This window comes from Lagenorhynchus albirostris, chromosome 13 (assembly GCF_949774975.1).
Source record: "Lagenorhynchus albirostris chromosome 13, mLagAlb1.1, whole genome shotgun sequence".
Taxonomy (NCBI): domain Eukaryota; kingdom Metazoa; phylum Chordata; class Mammalia; order Artiodactyla; family Delphinidae; genus Lagenorhynchus; species Lagenorhynchus albirostris.
The window spans coordinates 65,185,503-65,201,379 of NC_083107.1; positions in this window are offsets into that span (position 1 = coordinate 65,185,503).

A 15,877-nucleotide genomic window follows, 5' to 3' on the forward strand; every position below is an offset into this window, starting at 1 on the left:
CCCATGCAAAGCGGTTTCTGCTTTTTGCCTCTCTCTTTCCAGGCTGTTCATCTCCTTGGCAGTCGGCCCGGCCCTGAACCCAGAGTCACTGGCAGGCCATGGATAGTTCTGTTCTGAGCACTCACTTCTCTGGCGCCTGTTCCCCATCGGGGGCGCTGCGGCACTCTGTATCTGAAGCCACGTGAGAGACTTCTCTCATTACTCCCTTTCCTGTGGCCCTTGGATCAGAGATCCTCTCAGACCCCTCTCAGCCCTAATGAAACAGAAGGTAAGGTGCCCCTTGGCAGAGATAGGACAAGCTTTGCGTCCAGGCCAGGGCATCAGCCTTGAAGCTGGGGGCTGGACAGCTGTCCACGCCAAGCACTGTCCAAACGCCTCTTGTTTGATCTTAAGCCTCAGTTTCCCCTTCTGCAAAGAGAGCCCTGGGTAGGCTTCCTCTGAGGACTGCCTTTTGGGGGGCCACAAACCTCACTCGTGGCTTTCAGGCCACCAAGGCAGGGAACCTCACTGAGATGATTCTGAAGTGGGAGAGTAACCCAGGGAAAGCACTGGTCTAGGTGTTAAGTTCCATTTTAAAACCTAAAGTGTGTGTTCATTCTCACCTTTACACCACCGCATACCAGCTCTCCTTGAGAAATAGTCATGTGAACTCCCAACTCAGTAGATTTGCACATGCACAAAATTCCCTCTCTCCCTCCCTCTCCCCTCTCTTTGTCTCTCCTTACCTTCCCTCCCTCTCCCTCTCTCTCTCCGCCCCCAAAGCCCTGAGGTGTGCGAGGTATCACACAGCTGAGAGTGGTTTGCACGGGGCTTTTTTCCTCCAGAGAGAAGTTAAGTGCCTTATTTTCTCCACTCGGGTGGCTAAATTATTCTCAATGCGTTAAACAGTGTAATTAAACACATACGCCTGAAATGCGCCGGTCCCCTCCCCCCACCCTTCCTCGCTCCTTGTCGGCAGAGAGCACATTAGCCCCAGCCTTCAAGCTCTGTTAGTTTTAATTTGAGTTGTGGAATTAGTAATGGGTTTTGCTGGAACACTGTTGTGGGAAATAGATCACTCCTCGTGCAGGGTGTGGGCACCATTTCAAACGAGTATTTGTTAAGGGGAAAACTGTCCCTTGTCGTGTTCTGCTACATTACATCAGATTTATTTCCATTGTTCTGGAAAACACCAGCCAGGAGAGTGCGGTGTGCATCACTCCCTGGCAGGGAACAGTTGAACGCTGCTTCCTGTTTCTTAGCGGATTGAAAACAAAATGCAAAGAGAATCCCTCTTTTTGGCTGGGATGTTCTAAGCTCAGCCTGGAGGCCGGGTCACCAGGGCAAGCCTTGCATCTGTCACTGTGAGGTCTGTCCTATCGTGTCACTGACAGAAAGCAACTGGGTGGTTTGGTGGCAAAAATATCATGTTGAAGAAAAGCAGTTGAGTGCAGAGAACCCCAGCAGGTCAAAGTGAAAGGATCTAACTCAGGGATACTTCTGCACCCCCCCTTTAATAATCATCCAACCTCAGCTTGACTATCTCCACTGAAGGGTGCTCAGGGCCCTCCTGGTTCTGTGGTCATTGCTGCCATTAGCAGCTCTTACTCTCGGCTCTGTCCAATAAGGTGGCCGCTAGCCATGTATGGGTATTTAAATTTAAATGTAAATTAATTAAAATTAAATAAAACTTAAAATTCAGTTCCTTAGTTGCATTTACCGTATTTTAAGTGGCTACTCTATTGGACTCAACTTTGGGGACCTGAGGAGACCTACTGTTGGAAGTCCAGGAGTAACTGGCCAGTGCCTGGAGTGCCCCACCTGTCACAGGGACAGGGCAGTGGGCACCTGGGGAGATGCTGACAGGGTGATGGTCACGAGACCTACCTACCTAGACTTCGTTATGTTCCATGCCAAGCTCTTTACAAGAAGCTTCTCCTTTAATACCCACCTAGTGCTAAAAGGCTGGTTTTATTACCACCACCTCCATTGCATTTTATACGTAAGAAAAGGAGGCTCAGGGCTTCCCTGGTGGCGGAGTGGTTGAGAGTCCGCCTGCCGATGCAGGGGACACGGGTTCGTGCCCTGGTCCAGGAAGATCCCACGGAGCCGTGGAGCGGCTGGGCCCGTGAGCCATGGCCACTGAGCCTGCGCGTCCGGAGCCTGTGCTCCGCAACGGGAGAGGCCACGGCAGTGAGAGGCCCGTGTACCGCAAAAAAAAAAAAAAGAAAGAAAAGAAAAGGAAAGAAAAGGAGGCTCAGAGATATTAAGGGCTTGGCATTGCTCAGTCAGTCAGTCACTAAGCCACATCTGGATTTGAACAAAAGTTCCAGCCTGATTCCACATGCTCTTGACCACCTTTCCAGGATGTCTTTTTTTTTTTAAGAGACAAGGCAAAGCCCAGTTTTCCGAAAGGCAGTATTACCTTGGGGGTTAGAGAAACAGCAAGGAGGAGCCCAACTGTGGGACCAGAGGTGCTTAAATCCATGCTGTCTCAGACGGGGATTATTGTAGCGGGCTGGGGATCAGGACTACGGGACTGGCTCTGACAGTCATCGTAAGTCTTTCAGTCTGTCTTTCTCCCTATAAACGTTTCTAGATTTCCAATTTCCCAGGAAGTAATCTCTAGGTTCCTTGCATGCTTAGCTGATGGCATGTTTGTGCCAATTAGAAAAAGTCATCACGTTTTCCCGGTGGCTGTAACCGTGTGTCAGTAAACCATCCTTGCAAGCAGCCCTATGCTACTCTAATACCGTCTCTGGGCACCACTGAGGTTGTTGATGTACCTCTTGAAATGTGGCCCCTAGAACTGAACAGGGTGGGTTAAACGTCCGTGTGGTGTCAAGAGCAGCTTTGTACAGGGGGCTGGAGCTATCCTGTCTAGAGCAGCCCCTTACTACTGTGATAGCAGTTCAGATTGTGTCAAGTCTTTCACCACATTGCCTCATTTAAAACAGGAAGTCAAGTAAGCCACACAAAATATTTCTGAAATGAAATTTAGCCAAGGCAGAACCCACTCACTATTCACTTGCACAGTTAACTTTTAAATGTGAAGACAGATTTGCAGTTCCTTTGGTTAAATTCCATCTTGCTGGTTTTGAGGTCCTTTAGAATTTGGATTTTGCCATCTGCATGGTTAATTGTTCTTGTTTTCTTTCTATCATTAAAAATGATGGGGCTTCCCTGGTGGCGCAGTGGTTGAGAGTCCGCCTGCCGATGCAGTGGACGCGGGTTCACGCCCCGGTCCGGGAAGATCCCACATGCTGCGGAGTGGCTGGGCCCGTGAGCCGTGGCCGCTGAGCCTGCGCGTCCGGAGCCTTTGCTCCGCAACAGGAGAGGCCACAACAGTGAGAGGCCCGCGTACTGGAAAAAAAAAAAAATGATGAAAGCGTTGAAAAGTAACTTCATTTTCATTTCAACATCTTCATCCAGGACCAAGATTAAAAATGTTAGTGCAAAGGACAGAGTTCTGTGGCTATTACAGTATGATGATTCCAAGGTAATCCAGAATCATTCATCTATGATCTCTGGTTCAAACTGTGAATTATATTTACTATATTTTACTTTACTCTGCTACTCTACACTGTACTTATGTAAAATACCGTAGGATATAACCTACCCAGTCTAGTGGTCTTGTTTGGTTTTACCATCTTATATGTAAGGAATAAAGGGTGATTTTATCAAACACTTTTTAAAAATCAAGATATTTTATCTATCTGTATTTATGTAAATCAATACATATGACCATATATATGGCATTCTCCTGTTCATCTGGAGTTGGAACTCTATTTTTAGAATCAGGAAAAAAAAGAGCAGGAAAGTTAAGTAACTGATTTTGGTAAGGCTATATTTGCTTCTAGAAATACACACATCATTTCCTAAGTACTCAGTGTTTCTTTGCAAGTCCATTTCAGAATTTTGCTATGAATATTATACTTCTTAAAAATATTATTATAGAGCTATAAAAAATTTTAACCAATGCTTTGGGGGAATGAATGTGTAAATTACAAATAAGCCTTCTGTTTATAAAAAGAGAATCACAAAGTTTCTTACATTAAGTTCCCATAAAAATTAACATTTGGCTCAATTTATAAAAATGAAACTTCTAAGAAAAGATTCATAGCACATTTATATTTGTATAAAGTGAAGAATATCTGTTCATCCAAAGACATTGTAAAGGAAGTAAAAAGATAAGCCACAGACTGGGAGAAGCTGCTTAGGACACATACGACCAACAAAATATGAATATCCAGAGTAAATAAAGAATTCCTACAAGTCCATAAGGAAAAGATAACATAGACAAATGGCCATAAGATATGAATATTCATTTCATACAAGGGGGAATGTGAATGAAGACTATACATATTGAAAGATGCTCAGTCTTACCAGTAATTTCAAGGAGACATAAATGAAGACTGCAAGGAGTTACCACTTTACACCCACCAGATGCATACAAATAAGAATCCTGCCAATACCAAATGTTAGCGAGGAGATAGAGCAGTGGGAACTCTTTTACATTGCTGGCGAGATTATAAATTGATACAATCTTGGAAAATACTGTGGCATATTTAGTGAAGCCCTGTTCCACTTCTTAAGTCGTCAGTGAAATGGAAATTAACACCACAATGAGATACCACCACACAGGCAGTAAAAAAAACTACAATTAAAAATACTGACTACAGGCTTCCCTGGTGGCGCAGTGGTTGAGAGTCCGCCTGCCGATGCAGGGGACACGGGTTCGTGCCCCGGTCCGGGAAGATCCCACATGCCGCGGAGCGGCTGGGCCCGTGAGCCATGGCCGCTGAGCCTGCGCGTCCGGAGCCTGTGCTCCACAACGGGAGAGGCCACGGCAGTGAGAGGCCCGCGTACCGCAAAAAAAAAAAAAAAAAAAAAAAAAAGTGGAACCTTTTTTCATGTTGGTTATTGCCTATTTTTATATATTTCTTGGTAAAATGCTCAAATCTTTTGACCATTTTGAATCAGTGGTCTTCCTCTTATTATTGATTTATAGGAGTTCTTTATATATTCTGGATACAAGTCCTTTGCCTAATTCATGTGCTACGTATGAATATTTTCTCCTGGTCCATGGTTTGCTTTTTTGTTAATGGTGTCTTTCACACTTTTCATGAAGTTTAATTTATCCATTTTTTTTCTTTTAAGGCTCATTTTTGTGTTCTATCAAAGACACATTTACCTACCCCAAGATCTCAAATATTTTCTATGTTTTCTTCTAAAAGTGCTATAATTTTAAGTTTTATCTTTAGGTTTGTGATCATTTTGACTGGATTTTTGTGTATGGTATGGAGTAAGCGTTCGTGTTTATCTTTTTTCCACATGGATGTCCTGTTGCTCCAGCATCAGTTTTTGAAAGACCTTTCTGTCCCCATTGAATTGCCTTGGAACCTTGTCAAAAATTAACTTACCATATATGTTTGGGTCTATTTCTGGATTCTCTACTCTGCTCCATTGATCTATTCATCCATCTTTTTGCCAATACTATAGCTTTATAACAGGTATTGAAGTCAGGTTGGCTAAGTCCTCCAATTTTTTCTTTTTCTAAAATTCTTTGCTTATTCTAGGTCTTTTGAATTTAGATTTAAATTTTAGAAACAGCTTGTCAATTTCTAAAAGACGAGAATGCTAGAATTTTGGTTGGGATTGTATTGAATCCATAGATTAATTTGGAGAGAATTGCAATACTGAGCAATGAACTTGATCTCTCTCTCCATTTATTTCGGTCTTTCATTTCTCACAGCAATGTTTTGTAGTTTTTGATATAGAGACCTTGGATGTCTTTAGTTAGATTTTGCCGCAAGCATTTTTAATAGAATGCTACTGTTTTCCTATTGTTTGCTGCTTGTATCTTGTGACCTTGCTACATTCAATTATTAATTCTAGTAGTTCATTTCTACAATCCAAATACCAAATAGGGACCATTGTTTTCTTCTTTCACATCTTTTTACTCTTTATTTTCTTATTGAACTGGCAAGGACCTCTAGTACAATGTGAAATAGAAGTGGGGGCAGCAGGCATTCTTGCCTTAATTATGATCATAAGCGGAAAAAATATATATTCTTCCATCATTAAATATGATTTTAGCTGTAGATTTTTCATAGATGTCCTTCATCAGTTTGAGAATATTACCTACTCTTTCAGGTAACTCTCCTCCGAAAGTTTCTATCGTAAGTATGTGTTGAATTTTGTCAAATAATCCTAATTCAATTATTGGTTTTCTTTTTAGCCTTTTAATATGGCTAATTACACTGATTTTTTTTTTTGTAGGATTAAACCAAACTTACATTCCTGAAATAAAACCAGCTTAGTCTTGACGTATTATCCTTGTTTTTTTTCTTTTTTACATTTGGTTTCCTAAAATTTTGTTAAGGACCTTTGCCATCTCTGCTCACATGGGACTCTGATTCATAATTATCTTGGGGGGCAGTGTGGGGGTGGATTCCTTTATAAGGCTTCGTTGTTAGTGTTATGCTGACCTGATAAAATACCTCTAATTTCTGAAGAAGTGCGTGTAAGATTAGTGCTATTTTTCCATTGAAGGTATAATAGAATTCACTAGTAAAACCACCTGAGTCTGGGGGTTTCTTTTTGGAAAGCTTTGTGTTTTTTTTTTTTTTAGATTTTTTTTGGCTGCGTTGGGTCTTCATTGTTGCGTGCGGGCTTTCTCTAGTTGTGGCAAGTGGGGGCCACTCTTCGTTTTGGTGCGCGGACTTCTCATTGCAGTGGCTTCTCTTGTTGCGGAGCACAGGCTCTAGGTGTGCGGGCTTCAGTAGTTGTGGCACATGGACTCAGTAGTTGTGGCTCACGGGGTCTAGAGCACAGGCTCAGTAGTTGTGGTGCATGGGCTTAGTTGCTCCACGGCATGTGAGATCTTCCCGGACCAGGGCCTGAACCTGTGTCCCCTGCATTGGCAGGCAGATTCTTAACCACTGTGCCACCAGGGAAGTCCCTGGAAAGCTTTTAATAACAAATTCAATTTCTTGATCAAATATAGGGTTATTCAGATTCTTCTCGGGTCAACTTTGGTAAGTTTATATTTTTCAAGAAATTTATCCATGTCATATAACTTACAAAATTTGTTGGCATTAACTTGTTCATAGTAGTCTCTTATTAGATCTCTAATGTTTATAAAATATGTGGTGATAACTCTTTTATCAGTGATGATATTGGTGATTTGTGTTCTCACTCTTTTCTCCTTGCCTAGTTTGACTCTGGGTTTGTCAATTTTGTTGATCTTTTCAAAGAAAGAGTTTTTGCTTTGTTAATTTTCTCTACTGTTTTTCTCCTTTATTAATTTCTGCTCTTTATTTACTTCTGCTTGTTTCAGGTTTTCTTATTTCCCTTATGATATCACCTTTGACGCATGATTATTTAGAAGTGTGTTTAATTCTGGATACTGGGGGTTTTCTTAAATATTGTTATTGATTTCTAATTTTATTTCTATTGCGGTTAGAGCATACCCTATGTGATTCAATCCTTGGAAATAATATTGTTTTATGGCCCAGCATATTGCCTATTTTGATGAATGTGTATCATACATCTGAAAAGAAAGTATACACTGCAGTTTATAGATGTAGTGTAGTATCAATATATGTGTCAATTAGATTGAGGTGATGGGTAGTGTTATTCAGATATTCTATGTTCTCACTAACTTTTTTTTGTCTAGTTTGTCTATTAATTAATGAAAAATGCATGCTGAAATCTCTCAGTACAATTGTGGGATTGTTCCTTTCTTCCTTTAATTCTCTTAAGTTTTGGTTCATATATTTTCAGGTTCTATTATTAGGTGCCTACACATTTATGATTTTATTTCTTCCTGATGTATTTTTACCAGTATTAAATGCCCCACTTTATCCCTGGTAACACTCTTTGTTATGAAGTCTGACTAATCAATCTACTAACGTTCATCCCAACCTTCTTATGCTTACTGTTTGTATGGTATATTTCTTTTTTTTTTTTTTTGCAGTATGCGGGCCTCTCACTGCTGTGGCCTCTCCCGTTGCGGAGCACAGGCTCTGGACGCGCAGGCTCAGCGGCCATGGCTCACGGGCCCAGCCGCTCCGCCGCATGTGGGATTTTCCCAGACCGGGGCACGAACCCGTGTCCCCTGCATTGGCAGGCGGACTCTCAACCACTGCACCACCAGGGAAGCCCTGGTATATTTCTTTTTATCTATTTGTTTTCAAATTATTTGTGCCTTTGTATTTTTTTAAAACAGCTGTTTATTTTATTTTATTTTATTTTTAAAATTTTCTTCGCTGCACCGTGCAGCATGTAGGATCTTAGTTCCCTGATCAGGGATAGAAACTGCACACCTTGCATTGGAAACACGAAGTCTTAACCGCTGGACTGCCAGGGAGGCCCCTATGCCTTTGTATTTAAAGCATGTCTTTCATAGGCAGCATATAGTTGAGTCTTGCTTTTTTATCAGTTTTGTCAATCTCTGCCTTTTATTGGAATTAAATTAACATTTAACTGTTAATATGCTTGGATTTAGGTCCATTTTGTTTGTTTTATCCACTATTCCGCCTTAATTGATTTCTGTTGATTATTTGAATATGTGTTCGTATTCCATTTTAACTTACCTATTTTGTTAGTGGTTGTCTAGGAATTATAATGCACATACCTCACCTTTCACATTCTATTGTACCACTTCATTGTAAAATACAGAAAATTTGCAACCATATAGGTCCCTTTAATTCCCTCCTACTCTTCCTTACATTACAGTTGTCATATGAATTATATCTGCATACATTTGAAACCTCTGCTGACAATGTTATAATTTTTGCTTTAAACACATGTGTGTATTTTAAAGAATTTAAGAGGAAAGATAGTCTTATGTGTTTATTCAGGTATTTACTATATGCCATTTCCAAAAATTCAGTTTTCCATTTCATTGCCCTTCAAATTAAAGAACTTCCACATAGGAAGAACACTATGACATAAATCACAGCAAGATGCTTTGGAAACCATAAACAAGACAAAGGACAGCGAAGGAAACCATAAACAAGACAAAAAAACAACCCTCAGAATGGGAGAAAATAATTGCAAATGAAGCAATGGACAAGGATTAATCTCCAAAATATACAAGCACCTCATGCAGCTCAATATCAGTAAAACAAACAACCCAATCCAAAAATGGGCAGAAGACCTAAATAGACATTTCTCCTAAGAAGACATACAGATTGCCAACAAATACATGAAAGGATGCTCAACATTACTAATCATTAGAGAAATGCAAATCAAAACTACAATGAGGTATCAACTCACACCGGTCAGAATGGCCATCATCAAAAAATCTACAAACAATAAATGCTGGAGAGGGTGTGGAGAAAAGGGAACCCTCTTACACTGTTGGTGGGAATGTAAATTGATACAGCCACTGTGGAGAACAGTATGGAAGTTCCTTAAAAAGCTACAAATAGAACTACCATATGACCCAGCAATCCCACTACTGGGCATATACCCTGAGAAAACCATAATTCAAAAAGAGTCATGTACCAAAATGTTCATTGCAGCTCTATTTACAATAGCCCGGAGATGGAAACAACCTAAGTGTCCATCATCGGATGAATGGATAAAGAAGATGTGGCACATATATACAATGGAATATTACTCAGCCATAAAAAGAGACGAAATTGAGCTATTTGTAATGAGGTGGATAGACCTCGAGTCTGTCATACAGAGTGAAGTAAGTCAGAAAGAGAGAGACAAATACCGTATGCTAACACATATATATGGAATTTAAAAAAAAAATGTCATGAAAAACCTAGGGGTGAAACAGGAATAAAGACACAGACTTACTAGAGAATGGACTTGAGGTTATGGGGAGGGGGAAGGGTAAACGGTGACAAAGCGATAAAGAGGCATGGACATATATACACTACCAAACGTAAGGTAAATAGCTAGTGGGAAGCAGCCGCATAGCACAGGGAGATCAGCTCGGTTCTTTGTGACCGCCTGGAGGGGTGGGATAGGGAGGGTGGGAGGGAGGGAGACGCAAGCGGGAAGAGATATGGGAATATATGTATGTATATAACTGATTCATTTTGTTGTGAAGCTGAAGCTAACATACCATTGTAAAGTAATTATACTCCAATAAAGATGTTAAAAAAAAAAAAAAAAAAGAACTACCATATGACCCAGCAATCCCACTACTGGGCATATACCCTGAGAAAACCATAACTCAAAAAGAGTCATGTACCACAATATTCATTGCAACACTATTTACAATAGCCAGGACATGGAAGCAGCCTAAGTGTCCATCGATGGATGAATGGATGAAGAAGATGTGACACAATCTTCTTTATATATATCTTCTTTATATATATGTATACAATATATGCAATGAAATATTACTCAGCCATAAAAAGAAATGAAATTGAGTTATTTGTAATGAGGTGGATGGACCTAGAGTCTGTCATACAGAGTGAAGTAAGTCAGAAGAGAAAAACAAATACCGTATGCTAATGCATATATATGGAATTTAAAAAAAAATGGTACTGATGAACCTAGTTGAATGGCAGGAATAAAGATGTAGACATAGAGAATGGACTTGAGGACATGGGGTGGGAGGGGGAAGCTGGGAGGAAGTGAGAGAGTAGCATTGACGTATATACACTACCAAATGTATAGCTAGGTAGTGGGAAGATAGCTAGTAGGAAGCAACTGCATAACACAGGGGGATCAGCTCGGTGCTTTGTGACCACCTAGAGAGGTGGGATAGGGAGGGTGGGAGGGAGATGCAAGAGGGAGGGGATATAGGGATATATGTATACATATAGCTGGTTCACTTTGTTAATACAGCAGAAACTAACACAACATTGTAACGGAATTAAACTCCAATAAACATGAAAAAAAGAAAACAAAAAACAGTAAATTGAAAAGATAGCTACACCCATAGCAGCATTATTTACCATTGCTAAGACATGAAAGCAACCTAAGTGTTCATGGATAGATGAATGGATAAAGAAAATGTGGTACATATCTACAATGAAATATCTTGCAGCCATAAAAAAGAAGGAAACCCTGCCATTTGTGACAATAGGGATGAATCTTGAGGGCATTGTGCTAAGTGAAATAAGTCAGACAGAGAAATAATCTCACTTATATGTGGAAGCTAAAAATAAATAAAACCAAACTCATAGAAAAAAGATCAGATTTGTGGTTACCTGAGGCAGGGGATGGGATTGGGGGAACTGGATAAAGGTGGTAAAAAGGTATACACTTACAGTTATAAAATAAGTAAGTATTGGGGATGTAATATAAAACATGATGACTGTAGTTAACATTGCTGTGTGGTATACTTGATAGTTGCTAAGAGAGCAAATAGTAAAAGTTCTTACAAGGAAAAAACATTTTTTATAACTATATGAGGTGATGAGTGTTAACCAAACCTCTTGTGGTAATCATTTTGCAGTATATGTGTGTCAAGTCATTATGCTGTACCACTTGAACTTATACAGTGCTGTTTGTTAATTATATCTCAGTAAAACTGAAAAAAATAAAATAATTTTCCACTACATTAAAAAAAAATTAAAGAACTTCCTTTATCATTTCTTCTGAGGCATGTCTCTACATGATTTCTCTTAGTTTTTGTTTATCTGAAATGTCTTTATTTTACCTTTATTCTTGAAATCTTCACTGGATATAGAATTCCAGGTTGACATCTCTTTCTTTCAGTGCTTTAAAGTTATTCCACTGTTTTCTGTCCTCCATGGCTTCTGATGACAAATTTGTCATCATTGTCACCACTGTTGCCTCTATTTAATGTGTTATTTTTCTCTACTTTCTTTCAAGATTTTTTCTTTATCTTTAGTTTTCAACAGCTTGATTATGATGTGTTTAGTTATGGTTTTCTTACTTTGCTTGCTTCTTGAATTCATAAATTTATCATCAAATTTGGGGAGTTTGGGGCCATTATTTCTTCAAATGCTTTTTCTGCCCTAGTATCTTGATCCTTTCCTTCTGGACCTTCAATTACACATAAGTCAGACCTTTTGATATCACATCACGTGTCACCCTGTGGTTCTATTCTTTACTTTCTTTCTTTTTTTTTTTTTTTTTTTTTGTGTGGTACGAGGGCCTCTCACTGCCGTGGCCTCTCCCATTGTGGAGCACAGGCTCCGGATGCACAGGCTCAGCGGCCACGGCTCACGGGCCTAGCCTCTCCGCAGCATGTGGGATCTTCCCAGGCTGGGGCATGAACCCGTGTCCCCTGCATCGACAGGCGGACTCTCAACCACTGCGCCACCAGGGAAGCCCCCTGTGTAATTTTTAAAAGCTGAAAAACAAGCAAAATTAAAACAAGGCAATGTAGAGATGCATAAATATGTGATAAAGCTATTTTTTCAATAAAAGCAAGAGAGTGATAAACACAACATTCTGATGTTGGCCTCCTCTGGGGGAGGTGAGGGAGTGGCATCAGGGAGGAAATCATAGGTACCTTCATAAGTATTGGTAAGTTCATAACCTTGGTGGTAGGCTCATGGGTGTTCATGAGATTATGATATTTTATAACCTATATAGCTTACATATTCTCTTATATGTATCTAAAGTGACCTAATTTAAAAATTAAAGAATGTGTTGGTTTGTATGGTTTAAAGAGTTTGGTTACCTATTGTTAAACCATCCTTAGGAAGATTTCTATTAACTGAGAGACCCACTGGGGGAAAAAAATCCTGTTCTTAAATATGTCTGAAGCTCACTTGTCTTGAGAGGATGATGACTACTCTTCAAAAAAAAAAAAAAAAAAAAAGCATTAGGAAAATTCACAGGAAATTGTCTTGGTATATATTAAAGTTATTTCTAAGAGCATTTATACACACACCCATACATGTTTATCTTCTCCATTTCCAAAGATAACCCAGTCTGTGAACTTCCATGTAGAACACCAACACAATTCGGGGAGGGGGGCGCGTCTTGTCTGTGGGGTAAGTGCCCTTAATCCTGTGTCCAGGCAGAAGTAGTTGGATCATCCAGCTGTGTATTCTTACAACTATCCATCTCTGAGTGGGAGCAATACAAGAAAGGTTAGAACAAGATTATTGGAGTCAGAGAAATAAATAATATCTTTGTATAATGCTTCATGATTTAAATCCCTTCCCACATATTTTTCATTTTATTCAACAAAGTATCATTATACCCATTTGACAGAAGAGGAAACTGAAGTTCTAAGTGCTTAGAAAACTTCCTCAGGCTCATATGGCTAATAAGGGGCAGAATAAGGACTTGAGCTGGGATCTTCTGCAGTCATTTAACTTTGGGGCTTTTTTTTCTTCTGAAGTCTTTTAACTTTTGTACATCTTCTCCACACATTAATAAGAACTTGCCAATAAAAAGACTTGCTGGTTATATATGTCTGAAACACTGAAAGCAAACTTAAATTAGTTTCTTTATTGAAGGACTTCTTGGAGTCTTTCGTGAATCTTCATAAAGTCTATTCAATATGAAATATTTTCCAAAACAGTTTGACCTCATAATTTGTTATTCATGGAGACTTCTCCACGGAACATGCTTGAGAATAGTTGACATGTGACATTCATTCCACCAACACTCATAAGATTTTTATAGAATACCTACTGCATGCCAGGCCTGGCACGAGGTGTTGGCAGACCAAAGATACCAAGATCTAAGTATTGGTAGGCCCCCAGGTCCTCTTTGATCCACACACTCCCTGAAATATGCAGCTGGGGTCACGAGAGTTGTTTGTACAGCCCGGGGTTAGTCACTGCTGTGGACTGATTGTGTTTCCCCAAAATTAGGGTTTGAAGCCCTAACCCTCCATGTGACTGTATCTGGAAAAAGGGCGTTTATGCAGGTAACTAAGGTTAAACGAGGTCATAAGGCTAGGGCCCTACTCCAGTAGGCCTGTGGCCTTATACGAAGAGAAAATGAGAGAGAGAGAAGTCTCCCTCTCTCTCTGCCACTCTCTGCCATGTGAGGACACAGCAAGAAGGCTGCTGCCTGTAAGCCAGGAAGGGAGTCTTCACCAGAACTGGACCATGCTGACTTCCAGATCTTAGACTTCTCGCCTCCAGAAATGTGATGAAGAAAATGTCTGTTGTTTAAGCCCCCCAGTCAGTGACATTTTGTTGCATCCAGAGCAGACTAACACAGTTGCCCATATCAATAGAGGACAGAGGGAAGGACTGAATCAAACTCATTTTATAGGCACTGATGGGAGCAGAAGAACAGGCTTGAACCACCAACTATATACCTCTTACCTGCTTCTCATCCTAGTTCTGAGGCTTGATTCACTAGCTCACACAGTTCTCACCTTAAGAACTTTAACAGTTAGTGTCCAAAATATACAAACTGTGCATACAACTCAATATCAAAAAAAAAAAAACCAAGAAATGGGCAGAAGACTTAAGTAGACATTTCTCCAAAGCAGACATACAGATGGCCAACAGGCACATGAAAGGTATTCAATACCACTAATTATCAGAGAAAGGCAAATCAAAACCACAATGAGGTACCACCTCACACTGGTCATAATGGCTATCATCAAAAAGTCTACAAATAATAAATGCTAGAGAGGGTGTGGAGAAAAGGGAACCTTTGTACACTGTTGGTGGGAATGTAAATTGGTGCAGCCACTATGGAAAACAATATGGAGGTTCTTTAAAAAACTAAAAATAAAGCTACCGTATGATCTGGCAATCTTACTCCTGTGCAGATATCTGGAAAAGATGAAAATTCTAATTCAAAAAGATATAGGTACCCCACTGTTATAGCACTGCTGTTTATATTAGCCAAGAAATGGAAGCAACCCAAGTGCCCATCAACAGATGGTTCAAGAAGATATATACATATACAATGGAATATTGCTCAGCCATAAAAAAGGGTGAAATATTGCCATTTGCAGCGATATGGATGGACCTAGAGAATATCATCCTAAGTGGAGTAAGTCAGAAAGAGAAAGACAAATGTTAAGTGATAAGATATCACTTATACATAGAATCTACAAATTAATACAAATGAATCTATATATAAAACAGAAACAGACTCACAGACATGGAAAACAAGCTGGTTACCAAAGCGGAAAGGGAGGGGGGGGATAAATTTAGGAGTATGAGATTAACAGATACAAACTATAATATGTAAAATAGATAAGCAACAAGGATTTACTGTAGAGCACAGGGAACTGTATTCAATGTCTTATAATAACCTATAATGGGAAAGAATCTAATATATATATAAATATATATAACTGAATCACTTTGCTGTGCACCTGAATCTAGCACAATATTGTAAATAAACTATATTTCAATTTAAAAAAAATAACTTGATATCAACTCTTTTTGCCATTTTTCTAGCTCCTGTGCCATTTTTCTCACTAGACCCAAGAGATACCCCAGCAGCAAGACTGGTTTTTATCCTGAATATCAGGTAGACCTTCTATCTTTCTTTCTTTATCAAGAGAGCAGAGTCTTCTCCTGCCTTTGTGTTTTTTTTTTTTTTTTTTGCAAAGTGAGGCAAGTAGGACATAGAAGAAAAGAAATAAACCAAAGAGCCCTCCCCAAAGTGACAGGTGGGAAAATTGTTTGGCCTTTTCTGCTGCACACACAAGCAAGATGTCAAATTCTGTAAACCCTTCCTGCCTGAGAAAGTGAGTCTACAGGCTGTTCCCTGGGAAAGCCATTAGCAATTTGGAGAGCAAGAAGGTGAGCCCAGTAGGTGTGAGGTCTGTGCAGGTGGAGGCTGCCTTTCCAGCCTGTCTTCTGTTTTCCACATCAAGATTCTCCTTCTTCGCAAAGCGGCAGACCACCTCCTCCAGCAGCGGACACCCAGACCTGCCGCCTGTCCCCCAGAGCCTTCTCCTTCCTTTCTGGGCTCTCAGAGCAGTAGCTGAGCTGAGGGCACAGATCTGATGTCCCAC